Source organism: Heloderma suspectum, chromosome 1 (genome assembly GCF_057233095.1).
Source record: "Heloderma suspectum isolate Gila_16-S chromosome 1, 16-S_ref, whole genome shotgun sequence".
NCBI lineage: Eukaryota > Metazoa > Chordata > Lepidosauria > Squamata > Helodermatidae > Heloderma > Heloderma suspectum.
The window spans coordinates 270666304-270680764 of NC_139458.1; the positions used below are offsets into that span (position 1 = coordinate 270666304).

Genomic DNA, 14461 nt, shown 5'->3' on the forward strand with positions numbered 1-14461 from the left:
TTGACCCTCGTACAGGTTTCTCAGGAGACAGGTAACGTGGTCTGGTACTCCCCGCTCTTTAAGAATTTGCCGGAGTTTGTTGTGATCCACACAATCAAAGGCTTTAGCGTAGTCAATGAAGCAGAAATAGATGTTTTTCTGGAATTCTCTTGCTTTCTCCATGATCTAGCGAATGCTGGCGATTTGATCTCTACTTCCTCTGCCTCTTCGAACCCAGCTTGTACTTCCAGTAGTTCTCGGTTCACATACTGCTGAAGCCTAGCTTGTAGGATTTTGAGCATCACCTTGCTGGCCTGTGAAATGAGCGCAATTGTGCAGTAGTTTGAACACTCTTTGGCGTTGCCCTTCTTTGGAATTGTAAAGTAAACTGACCTTTTCCAGTCTTGCGGCCACTGTTGAGTGCTCCAAATGTGTTGGCATATTGAGTGCAGCACTTTAACGGCATCATCTTTTAGGATCTTAAATAGCTCAGCTGGAAGACTGTCATCTCCGCTAGCTTTGTTGTTAGTTATGCTTCCTAAGGCCCCCTTGACTTCACTCTCTAGGATGTCTGGCTCAAGTTCAGTGACCGCACTATCATGGCTATCAGGGACATTCAGATCTTTCCTGTACAGTTCTTCTGTGTATTCTTTCCACCTCTTCTTAATCTCATCTGCTTCTGTTAGGTCCCTGCCTTCTTTGTCCTTTATCATGCCCATCTTTGCACAAAACGTTCCCTTGAGATCTCCGATTTTCTTGACAAGATCTCTAGTCTTTTTCATTCTATTGTTTTCTTTGATTTCTTTGCATTGTTCATTTAAGAAGGCCTTCTTGTCTCTCCTTGTTATTCTCTGGAACTCTGCATTCCGTTGCATATATCTTCCCCCTTCTCCCTTGCTTTTTGCTTCCCTTCTTTCCTCAGCTACTTGTAAAGCCTCCTCAGACAGCCACTTTGCTTTCTTTCATTTCTTTTTCTTTGGGATAGATTGAGTTGCTGCCTCCTGAACAATATTATCGATGTCCGTCCATAGTTCCTCAGGCACTCTATCAGGTCTAATCCCTGAAATCTATTCCTCACCTCCACTGTGTATTCATAAGGGATATGATTTAGGTCATACCTGAATGGTTTAGTGGTTTTCCCTACGTTCTTCAATTTAAGCTGAAATTTTGCATTAAGCAGCTCATGATCTGAGCCACAGTCAGCTCCAGGTCTTGTTTTTACTGACTGTATGGAGCTTCTCCATCTTTGGCTGCAAAGGACATAATCAATCTGATTTCGATATTGACCATCTGGTGATGTCCATGTGTAGAGTCACCTCTTGTGCTGTTGGAAAATAGTGTTTGCTATGATCAGCGTGTTCCCTTGGCAAACCTCTATTAGCCTTTGTCCTACTTCATTTTGTACACCAAGGCCATGCTTGCCTGTTATCCTGGTGATTTCTTGACTTCCTACTTTAGCATTCCAATCCCCTATGATGAAGTGGACATCTTTTTTTGGTGTTAGTTCTAGAAGGTGTTGTAGGTCTTCATAGAACTGATCAACCTCAGCTTCTTCGGCCTCAGTGGTTGGGGCATAGACTTGAATTACTGTGATGTTGAATGGTTTGCCTTGGATTCGTACTGCGATCATTCTGTCATTTTTGAGATTGTACCCCAGTACTGCTTTTCCCACCCTTTTGTTGACTATGAGTGCTACTCCATTTCTTCTAAGGGATTCTTGCCCACAATAGTAGATATAATGGTCACCTGAATTAAATTCACCCATGCCTGTCCATTTTAGTTCGCTGATTCCCAAGATGTCGATGTTCAATCTTGCCATCTCATGTTTGACCACCTCCAGCTTACCTTGATTCATTGATCTTACTTTCCAGGTTCCTAAACAATATTGTGCTTTACAGCATCGGACTTCCTTTTCACTACCAGACACATCCACAGCTGAGTGTCCTTTCAGCTTTGCCTCAGCCGCTTCACTCTTTCTGGCGCTACTTGGAAATACCCTCTGCTCTTCCCCAGTAGCATATTGGACACCTTCCGACCTGAGGGGCTCATCTTCCAGCGTCATCTCTTTTAGCCTTGTGATATGTTCCATGGGGTTTTCTTGGCAAGAATACTGGAGTGGGTTGCCATTTCCTTCTCCAGTGGACCACATTTTGTCAGAACTCTCCGCCATGACCTATCCGTCTTGGGTGGTCCTGCATGGCATAGCTTATGGCTTCACTGAGTTATGCAAGCCCCTTCGCCACAACAAGGCAGTGATCCATGAAGAGGTTAGCTGTCATTACATTTCACATATCCTGAGAAGATTTCTTTAAATTATGAATAATGTTGTGATATATGGCAGTGTTTTGAACTCAATTGTTTTGAATGTGGGCCTCTTTTTTTTTTAAACTTGCTCTACCCACCTGAGTTCCCAAACCCACTGGCTGGCATCTCTGTGGCAGGCAAATGCACAAAATCCTCTTGCATGGCTGCTGTGTGTGGACTGGGTAACTAGACCAGCACTGGGATTTGAAGAGATCAAAAAGTTAGCATCTCAGACTCCCTCCTGAAGCTAGACATCCTGGGAAAAAGGCAGAAGAAACTGCTAGAAAATTCCACATGTTACTTGCCCGAACAAATTTCTTCTTGGGCATTAAGGCTTATGCCATCTTTAAGTATGTTATATATCCGGGGCTGGGTGGTGGTGGTACTGTGTCTTAGTTATTGTTTTGAACCTTGGCAGCTCCTGTAGAGTTGGGAGTAGCAGCAGTGGGTGAAGCTTCTGCTAAGTTGTCACTTCTGTGTGTGATAAATAAAGAACAGTTGTGTTTGAGGCCTGCTGATTCCTGCAGTCTACCTATACAACAAAGTGGCTGCCATCAGATGTAATACTTGCTTAGCGGAATGAACTCTATGAATGAACTACAGCACAGGCCTCATTTTTCAGGTTAGAGAGAACAACAATATGGCAAGACACAAGGCCAAGCACTAAGAATTTGAACCAGCGCTACTGATTGGGTGGAGGTGCTGCTTATACTTCCCTGCCCTGATAGAGCTTCCTGACACTAAGGGCTTCTCTACACGAGGTATTTATGATGCACTTGTCATTCCCTATTCATGGTTGTTTACAGGGTTTTTAGACACCTATGGGACCCTCCAGTTTCGTTTCTATGTCTAACCAGCGCTTTTGGCAAGTTTTTTTTAGAGCAGGGAAAATGCGGCATTTGATTGTGAATACAAAAGAAAGCATGATTTCCTGTTGTGTATTTGTGCTATTCCGCTATACCGCAGTGCCACCTAGAGATTATGTAGTGGAAAAGCAGGAAAGGAAGCGCTCCTTGTGTAGTGCTCAGATCTCAATTCTATGACGAAACCAAAAGTAGATACAGTGGCTTAACAGCCTCATGTAGAAAAACTCTGTTACTGGATGGAGGGTGCCTCTTTCCACACCAGATTTCAAACGTTTATGTATACCACAATGAAATCCTTTTTTGGGGGAGGAAGGGACAGTCTATACAATCTTTAAATAAATAAATATTGCAGCACCTCGCCCGGAAAGTGTCTTGTGCTCCCTGCCTTCAGTGGGGCTGTCTCACAGTCTGAGAACCTCTGGCACAAAGGATGGAGCTTCCAAAATGTCTAGGAAAAGATCTGTGGTGATCGTGATTTTTCAGAGAGGCAGTACTTGTCAGAGATGGAGGGTCTGGCCCATTATTATTGCAGACCAGTATGTTCACCCTAGCTATCTATTGCTAGATATTCACCCACTTGCTGGTGTGTTCACTCTTGACCATTGACGGTTTGCTTAAGTTATTGTTTGAAAACACAGTAATTGACTGCAGTTGCTTTGAGGCAGAGCTTGTGTGGATAATTCTAGAGGAGATTAGAACTACTGTTGTAAGCAGAGGGAGTGCCTTTTCCCAAAGATTCACTCCGAAAAAGTTATTTAAATTTGTACTCCTTTTACTGAACCAATAGAAGATAAGCACAATGGCTTGGATCCTGAATTGTCTTCCGTGAACATAAGGGGTACCTCTAGTGGATACTCCTGTTGGATGAGAGATGATGCCATTTTCACCAGTTCCCCTGCAGCTCCCTCTTATCCTATCCCCACATTATTCCAGAGTGTCCCTCACCCTTCAGAGCAGACTTGGGGCATGGGTACAGTGGCTTGCAGGGAGAAGGGGGACTGGAGAAAACAGTCTCCTCAATCTGCCAGCAGGAGCATCCTGTGAGCAGAGTTCTACTCACAGGATCTCAGCATTCAAGTCAATATAAATAAATTAGAGATTGTTTCCCTGAACTGATACTGATATATTCAGTTACTGTACTTCGTAAGAAGAGTAAAACCATAAACCCGTATAAATGTAGAAAACGATGCTCAGATTACATTCACCTTTTCTCTTTATTGGTTTATCTACCAATTTTCATTTAGAGACCATATTCTTCTTACTATTCCCATTAAGTGAAATACTGTTTTTGTGAACCTGTTATGACTCTGCTATTCAATATCATAAGAGAAACATGAATGGGTCTAACAGTAGAATATAACCACCTGTATGCTGCTTGTCTGACTTCTTCCCAATAAGATATACATAATATTTAATCCTTCAGCAAAGGAGATCGTTACCTTGTCGTGGTGCTGGAGCTTGAGCACCTCAATGACATCATGAGCTAAACCGTGTGGGACACCCAGGATGGGAAGGTCATGGCAGAGAGGTCAGACTAAATACGATCCCTGGGGAAGGAAATGGCAACCCACCCCGGTATTCTTGCCATGAAAACTAAATGGATCGGTACAACCAGAGATATGTCAGTATACCATTGGAAGATGGGACTCCCAGGTCGGAAGATGGTCAAAATGCTACTGGGGAGGAACAGAGGATACGTTCAACTAGCCCCAGATGTGATGACGCAGCTAGCTCAAAGCTGAAAGGATGGCTAGCAGCCGATGGTGCTGGTGGTGAATGACGAATCCAATGTTTTAAAAATCAACACACCATAGGAACCTGGAATGTAAGATCTATGAGCCAGGGCAAATTGGATGTGGTTATTGGGGAGATGTCAAGATTAAATATAGACATTTTGGGTGTCAGTGAACTGAAATGGACTGGAATGGGCCACTTCACATCAAATGACCACCAGAAATACTACTGTGGACAAGAGGACCACAGAAGAAATGGAGTAGCCTTCATAATAATAAAGTGGCTAAAGCAGTGCTTGGATACAATCCAAAAAATGACAGAATGATCTCAATTCGAATTCAGGGTAAGCCATTTAACATCACAGTGATCTGAATATACGCCCCAACCACAGATGCTGAAGAAGCAGAAGTAGATCAATTCTATGAGGATCTGCAGCAGCTACTGGATAGTACGCCAAACAAAGATGTTATTTTCATTACAGGAGACTGGAATGCTAAGGTGGGTAGTCAAACAACACCTGGAATTACAGGCAAGCATGGTCTGGGAGAACAAAATGAAGCAGGACATAGGCTGATAGAATTTTGCCAAGACAACTCACTGCGCATAACAAACACTCTCTTCCAACAACCTAAGAGACGACTTTATACATGGACTTCACCAGACGGTCGACACCGAAATCAGATTGACTACATCCTTTGTAGCCAAAGGTGGCGGACATCTATGCAGTCGGTAAAAACAGGACATGGAGTTGTTTGTAGTTCAGATCACGAACTTCTTATTGCACAATTTAGAATCAGACTAAAGACAATAGGGAAGACCCACAGATCAGTTAGATATGAGCTCACTAATCTTCCTCATGAATATGCAGTGGAGGTGAAGAATAGATTTAAGGGACTAGATTTAGTAGATAGGGTCCCGAAAGAACTATGGACAGAAGTTTGCAACATTGTTCAGGAGGCGGCAACAAAAAACGTCCCAAAGAAAAAGAAAACCAAGAAGGCAAGATGGCTGTCTGCTGAGACACTGGAAGTAGCCCAAGAAAAGAAGGAAAGCAAAGGCAGCAGTGATAGGGGGAGATATGCACAATTAAATGCAAAATTCCAGAGGTTAGCCAGAAGAGATAAGGAATTATTTTTAAACAAGCAATGCGCGGAAGTGGAAGAAGATAATAGAATAGGAAGGACAAGAGACCTCTTCCAGAAAATTAGAAGCATGGGAGGTAAATTCCAGGCAAACATGGGTATGATCAAAAACAAAGATGGCAAAGACCTAACAGAAGCAGAAGAGATTAAGAAAAGGTGGCAAGAATATACGGAAGATCTGTATAGGAAGGATAATAATATCGAGGATAGATTTGGTGGTGTGGTCAGTGAGCTAGAGCCAGACATCCTGAAGAGTGAAGTTGAATGGGCCTTAAGAAGCACTGCTAATAACAAGGCAGCAGGAGATGATGGTATCCCAGCTGAACTGTTTAAAATCTTGCAAGATGATGCTGTCAAGGTGATGCATGCCATATGCCAGCAAATTTGGAAAACACAAGAATGGCCAACAGATTGGAAAAAATCAACCTACATCCCCATACCAAAAAAGGGAAGCACCAAAGAATGTTCAAGCTATCGAACAGTGGCACTTACTTCACATGCCAGTAAGGTAATGCTCAAGATCTTGCAAGGTAGACTCCAGCAATTCATGGAACGAGAATTGCCAGATGTACAAGCTGGGTTTAGAAAAGGCAGAAGAACTAGATTCCAAACTGCCAATATCCGCTGGATAATGGAGAAAGCCAGGGAGTTTCAGAAAAACATCTATTTCTGTTTTATTGACTATTCTAAAGCCTTTGACTGTGTGGATCATAACAAATTGTGGCAAGATCTTGGTGGTATGGGGATACCAAGTCATCTTGTCTGCCTCCTGAGGAATCTGTATAACGACCAAGTAGCAACAGTAAGAACAGACCACGGAACAACGGACTGGTTTAAGATTGGGAAAGGAGTACGGCAGGGTTGTATACTCTCACCCTACCTATTCAACCTGTACGCAGAACACATCATGCGAAGTGCTGGGCTTGATGAAGCCAAAGCTGGAGTTAAAATTGCTGGAAGAAACATTAACAATCTCCGATATTGTCAGTGTGGACACTGAGCCCATAGAATCCCAGAGTAGTTCTGATTCTGAGGAAGAGGAGTCGCTCCTGGGAGAGGAGCGCGCTCCTCTTTCCCAGGGCCAAAAGCTGACGGAGATTCCTCCCACCAGCATTCCTAGCTTAGATAGCAGTCCAGGGAGTGACAGAGCGCGGGAAGCAGACTGCGTGACGCCGACGCAGAGAGTGGCACCAAATGGAGGGCACAGAAAGGAGGCGTAGTGCCCGGTTGGCATGCAAACAACGGCTGCGCCCAGAGGATCCAAGGGAAAAGGGGAGGGACTCTCCCTAGTCTTTACGTTCAGGGGTCTGCCAATAATTCCCTTTCAAATGGGGACCAACTGTTCCAACGTAGGGCATAGGTACTCTGATGCTCATATCTAGTTGCTAACAGTAGAGTTGTTAAGTTGTAAAAGAGGAATAAAGCTTTGAAAAGAATCCATTTGTCTGTGTCTGGACTTGGCTACTGGATTAGACTGAGAGAGGCCCCCAAGGAGCCCTTGACAGATATGCAGATGATACCACTTTGATGGCTGAAAGTGAGGAGGAGCTGAGGAACCTCATGACGAAGGTGAAAGAAGAAAGTGCAAAAGCTGGGTTGCAGTTAAACCTAAAAAAAACCCAAGATTATGGCAACCAGCTTGATTGATCACTGGCAAATAGAGGGAGAAAACGTGGAGGCAGTGACAGACTTTGTCTTTCTAGGCGCAAAGATTACTGCAGACGCTGACTGCAGCCAGGAAATCAGAAGACGTTTACTTCTTGGGAGGACAGCAATGACAAATCTTGATAAAATAGTGAAGAGCAGAGACATCACACTGACAACAAGGTCCACATAGTTAAAGCAATGGTATTCCCGGTAGTAACCTATGACTGCGAGAGCTGGACCATAAGGAAGGCTGAGCGAAGGAAGATAGATGCTTTTGAACTGTGGTGCTGGAGGAAAATTCTGAGAGTGCCTTGGACTGCAAGAAGATCAAACCAGTCCATCCTCCAGGAAATAAAGCCAGACTGCTCACTTGAGGAAGGATATTAAGGCAAAACTGAAGTACTTTGGCCACACAATGAGAAGACAGGACACCTTGGAGAAGATGCTGATGCTAGGGAAAGTGGAAGGCAAAAGGAAGAGTGGTCGACCAAGGGCAAGATGGATAGATGATATTCTGGAGGTGACGGACTCGACCTTGGGGGAGCTGGGGGTGGCGACGGCTGACAGGAAGCTATGGCGTGGGCTGGTCCATGAAGTCACGAAGAGTCGGAAGCGACTGACTGAATAAACAACAACAACAACAACAACAAATATTTAATCTTGGGACATGTGTTTGTCCACACATAATATGGTTTTCCTTAAGACAGCGCAAACCAATTGCATACCTGATTCAATAGAAGGGCGAGTTTTGATGTGGTTTAGACCATAGTTTAGCTTTATGTATATGACTTGTGGTAATCCTTGGACTTATCTGCTCTCCTCTCCTCCTCCTCTTCTTCTGATGCACACCAGAAAAAGAGATTAGAAATTTTCTGATTTCAATTTTAAACTAACCAGAGTTCCCCATACAAACTCAGGGGATTCTGGTTACTTTAAAATATGGTTAGGCCAAAGAAGCCAGCATCAAACCATGGTTTATGACCATCGCTTGTTCACTAGCCAGAGTTCAAACTAACCAGAGTTCCCCATTATATCCAAAATTAAAGAGCTCCAGTTAGTTTAGAACTGGGCGTGGATGCTTCCAGTCTTCTCCTTCTGTCATCTGCCAAGAAAGCTGAGGAGACTGTGGAAGCCTGAGGTTCACTGTCACTTATGTGCATAATGCTAAACCAGGGTGAACTGGCTGAACTGGCTCCCTGTGTCCCTTGTAAAAGTTCATGCCCAACTAAATTGTTCTATCAGCCTTTTTTTTAAAAAGTATAACATGCCATATAATATGTCGTTATTCTTTGGTTACATTTAATCTACTGAAAGCAGTGGGTTTAAGCATGTGTTGGATTGTAGCTTGTTCTCTGACTTAATAACTTTTCAGTGTCTATTAACTAATTAATTCAGTTAGTTTGATTTGAAACCAAAGAGTTTATTACTTATTATTCAATTAATTTTGGAAAGATTTCTTCATAATTCCTTATTGTTTTTGATCTTTTCTGAAGTACAGTCCTACAAAAACAATTCCTTTCATGTGTGCGTGCGTGTGTGTGTGTGTGTGTGTGTGTGTGAGAGAGAGAGACTGATTTATTTATTTTTTAAATTCCAGTTACCTAAATGGTAGAAAGAGGATCTCAAGGCAAAGTGTGGCAAAAACTCTTGGCAGTTCCAAAATTTCTGCAGAGCTGGAACTGAAAGAAGGATTCTCTTCTAGGACCAAGATTTGGCCATGGGTCAGGCCCCATTCACACTTATTTCTGCATCACTTGATTTCTCTGCAGTTGATGACTGGAAGCTGAATGTGTGAACTGACTTGTTCAACAAGGCTTGCACTTGAGGGGATGTGTGGTGATACGAAAATTCTCTCTATAGTGTTAGATCTGTGGTAGCCTATTCTCACATGCAAGTCCATTACTTTATTTTACAGTTGATAAGTGATGAACGTGCATGTGTGAATAAGGCTTCAGTTTTACCTTCCATTCAAGGCACGGAATAGACGGTATGTTTACTCCATGATCATGTATCCTGGACTTGATTGTTGTTGTTTTTTTTAGAAATTACAGGCACAGGGGATGTGTGATATAGATTGGGACCATGGTGTGTAGGGAGTGGGGCAGGACATGTCTGACCCTGTTTATCTGCCATTTCCCCAAAACTACTATCTGGTTCCAAAGGGTGCCATTTCAGCAAACGTCCAGGGCAAATAGCAAGTTCAGGAGCTGATTTTCAGTAGAAAATGAGTGTGTGTGGGAAAGGAAACCCCACTTCCTATTTGCCATGGTCTCAGTCTCTTCCCCCCCCCCATGACTGAAATTTCCACACAACCCCCCCCCCCCACCGCAAAACAAGTCCGGTATGGATCATCACATTGTAAACATCTTGTCTGTTCTTGGCATTAGTTCTGTTTTTGCACACTGGAGTGTATATCACCAGTCTTTAAAAGAAGTGAGGGAGAAGAACTGCCTGATCCCACACTCTTGTCTTAGACTGAAAAATGTTATCTGTAGAAGGCCTAAGAGTTTGTGAGGCTTTAGAACAGCTTTCCCCAACCTTGTGCCCTCTATATGTGTTGGACTACAACTTCCATCATCCCCAAGCCAGCATGGCCAGTAGCTGTAGACCAACACCCATGGAGGAGGTCATCAGAGTGGTGAAGGCTGATTTAGATCTTACTTGCTCCTTTCCCCCCCATGATTTCACGGCTTCAGATGTTTCTGTAGTCATGATGGTCAGGAAACGGCAAAAACGAAACCCCAACTTCTAAAACTTTTTGAAGGTGCTGTTAGGTGACACACTAACAGCACAATCCTATACACGTTTTCTCAGAAATAAGTTCCACTGGGTTCAGTGGAACCTACTCCCAAAGAAGTGTTAATAGGACTGCAACCTTAATCCTTCAAGACCAGCTTTCTACCCTAAATAACTACTTTAACCTGAAGTTCTGTTGTTGTCGTTCAGTCGTTCAGTCGTGTCCGACTCTTCGTGACCCCATGGACCATAGCACGCCAGGCCTTCCTGTCCTGCGCTCTCTCCCGGAGCGTGCTCAAGTTCATATTCATTGCATCCGTGATGCTATCTAGCCATCTCATCCTCTGCCGTCCCCTTCTCCTTTTGCCTTCAGTCTTTCCCAGCATCAGGGTCTTTTCCAGGGAGTTTTCTCTTCACATTAGGTGGCCAAAATATTGGAGCTTCAGCTTCATTATCTGTCCTTCCAATGAGCACTCAGGGTTGATTTCCTTCACTGCCTTGTTGTGGCGAAGGGGCTTGCGTAACTCAGTGAAGCCATAAGCTATGCCGTGCAGGGCCACCCAAGACGGAAAGGTCATGGCAGAGAGTTCTGACAAAATGTGGTCCACTGGAGAAGGAAATGGCAACCCACTCCAGTATTCTTGCCAAGAAAACCCCATGGAACGTATCACAAGGCTAAAAGAGATGACGCCGGAAGATGAGCCCCTCAGGTCGGAAGGTGTCCAATATGCTACTGGGGAAGAGCAGAGGGTATTTCCAAGTAGCGCCAGAAAGAGTGAAGTGGCTGGGCCAAAGCCGAAAGGACACTCAGCTGTGGATGTGTCTGGTGGTGAAAAGAAAATCCGACGCTGTAAAGAACAATATTGTTTAGGAACCTGGAATGTCAGATCAATGAATCAAGGTAAGCTGGAGGTGGTCAAACATGAGATGGCAAGATTGAACATCGACATCTTGGGAATCAGCGAACTCAAATGGACAGGCATGGGCGAATTTAATTCAGGTGACCATCATATCTACTATTGTGGGCAAGAATCCCTTAGAAGAAATGGAGTAGCACTCATAGTCAACAAAAGGGTGGGAAAAGCAGTACTGGGGTACAATCTTAAAAATGATAGAATGATCTCAGTACGAATCCAAGGCAAACCATTCAACATCACAGTAATTCAAGTCTATGCCCCAACCACTGAGGCCGAAGAAGCTGAGGTTGATCGGTTCTATGAAGACCTACAACACCTTCTAGAACTAACACCAACAAAAGATGTCCTCTTCATCATAGGGGATTGGAATGCTAAAGTAGGAAGTCAAGAAATCACCGGGATAACAGGCAGGCATGGCCTTGGTGTACAAAATGAAGCAGGACAAAAGCTAATAGAGTTTTGCCAAGAGAACATGCTGATCATAGCAAACACTCTTTTCCAACAGCACAAGAGGCGACTCTACACATGGACATCACCAGATGGTCAATATCGAAATCAGATTGATTATGTCCTTTGCAGCCAAAGATGGAGAAGCTCCATACAGTCAGTAAAAACAAGACCTGGAGCTGACTGTGGCTCAGATCATGAGCTGCTTCTTGCAAAATTTCGGCTTAAATTGAAGAACGTTGGGAAAACCACTAAACCGTTCAGGTATGACCTAAATCATATCCCTGATGAATATACAGTGGAGGTGAGGAATAGATTTCAGGGATTAGACCTGATAGACAGAGTGCCTGAGGAACTATGGACGGAGGTCCGTAACATTGTTCAGGAGGCAGGAAGTCAATCCATCCCAAAGAAAAAGAAATGCAAGAAAGCCAAGTGGCTGTCTGATGAGGCTTTACAAGTAGCTCACGAAAGAAGGGAAGCGAAAAGCAAGGGAGAAAGGGGAAGATCTACCCAACTGAATGCAGAGTTCCAGAGAATAGCAAGGAGAGACAAGAAGGCCTTCTTAAATGAACAATGCAAAGAAATCGAGGAAAACAACAGAATGGGAAAGACTAGAGATCTCTTCAAGAAAATTGGAGATCTCAAGGGAACGTTTTGTGCAAAGACGGGCATGATAAAGGACAAAGAAGGCAGGGACCTAACAGAAGCAGATGAGATTAAGAAGAGGTGGCAAGAATCCACAGAAGAACTATACAGGAAAGATCTGAATGTCCCTGATAGCCATAATAGTGCGGTCACTGAACTTGAGCCGGACATCCTAGAGAGTGAAGTCAAGTGGGCCTTAGGAAGCATTAGTAACAACAAAGCTAGCGGAGATGACAGTATTCCAGCCGAGCTATTTAAAATCCTAAAAGATGATGCTGTTAAAGTGCTGCTTTCAATATGCCAACAAATCTGGAACACTCAACAGTGGCCACAAGACTGGAAAAGGTCAGTTTACATTCCAATTCCAAAGAAGGGCAACGCCAAAGAGTGTTCAAACTACCGCACAATTGCGCTCATTTCACATGCCAGCAAGGTGATGCTCAAAATCCTACAAGCTAGGCTTCAGCAGTATGCGAACCGAGAACTACCGGAAGTACAAGCTGGGTTTAGAAGAGGCAGAGGAACTAGAGATCAAATCGCCAACATTCGCTGCATCATGGAGAAAGCAGGAGAATTCCAGAAAAACGTCTATTTCTGCTTCATTGACTACGCTAAAGCCTTTGATTGTGTGGATCACAACAAACTGTGGCAAATTTTTAAAGTGATGGGAGTACCAGACCACCTTACCTGTCTCCTGAGAAACCTGTACGAGGGTCAAGAAGCAACAGTCAGAACCAGACATGGAACAACCGATTGGTTGAAAATTGGGAAAGGAGTACGACAAGGCTGCATATTGTCACCCTGCTTATTTAACTTATATGCAGAGTACATCATGAGAAATGCCGGGTTGGATGAATCAGAGGTCGGAATTAAGATTGCTGGGAGAATTATCAACAACCTCCGATATGCAGACGATACCACCCTAATGGCAGAAAGCGAAGAGGATCTCAAGAGCCTCTTGTTGAGGGTGAAAGAGGAGAGTGCAAAAGCTGGTTTGAAACTCAACATTAAAAAAACTAAGATCATGTCATCTGGCCCCATCACTTCCTGGCATATAGAAGGGGAAGAAATGGAAGCAGTGACAGATTTTACTTTCTTGGGCTCCAAGATCACCGCAGACGGTGACTGTAGCTATGAAATTAAAAGACGCTTGCTCCTTGGGAGGAAAGCTATGGCCAACCTAGACAGCATAGTAAGAAGCAGAGACATCACCTTGCCGACAAAGGTCCGTCTAATCAAAGCTATGGTTTTCCCAGTAGTAATGTATGGCTGTGAGAGCTGGACTATAAGGAAGGCTGAGCGCCGAAGAATTGATGCTTTTGAACTGTGGTGCTGGAGAAGACTCTTACGAGTCCCCTGGACTGCAAGGAGGTCAAATCAGTCCATCCTAAAGGAAATCAACCCTGAGTGCTCATTGGAAGGACAGTGATTTGTTCTTCAATTGAATGTAGTTCCTTTTATGATAGCTTCCAATATGGTAACTAGGGCTTTTAAGGAAAGGATGACATTCGGCATTTGTTGGACCCATTTTTTTTTGTTATTGTTATTGTTGCTTTTCTTTTTCTTTTTAGTAATTCTCGGGAAACATTTTATCATTTAAAGAACTATAAACTCTCTCTCTCTCTTATTTATTAACCACTAGATGGTGATATTTTTCCAACTGGAAACAACAATGAGAAATCTAGCCTTTTCTTTCATGCTTATATTCAGACAGAATAATGCCGTACTTCCTCCCTATATATTCCTTTTAATTGAGGATGAGTTCTGAAAAAAGAAATGCTGTAGTAGGTAATTACAACAGCAACATTACATATATTATGGTATTCATGGTTTTAAGCTTTGTCTTGTAAGCCACCTGGAGAGTGTCATCTAATGGGCGGTATAGAAATGCAATAAATAAATTACTTTGAAAAACAGCCTGCTAGGTGAAGTACAATCCTATACCTGTGTACTTAGAAGCAAGTCCCATTGAATTCAGTGGGGTTTACTCCTGGGAAAGTGGGTAGGAGATTCTAGCATATGAATATGCAATTCTGTGCAT

At 43.4% G+C, this 14461-nt stretch overlaps 1 protein-coding gene across 7 annotated transcripts in view; it reads left to right on the forward strand.

The window, feature by feature from the left end:
• The window catches only part of NBAS (NBAS subunit of NRZ tethering complex), a 233290-nt gene that overhangs the window by 21112 nt on the left and 197717 nt on the right, over nt 1–14461 (forward strand). The window lies entirely within an intron of this gene.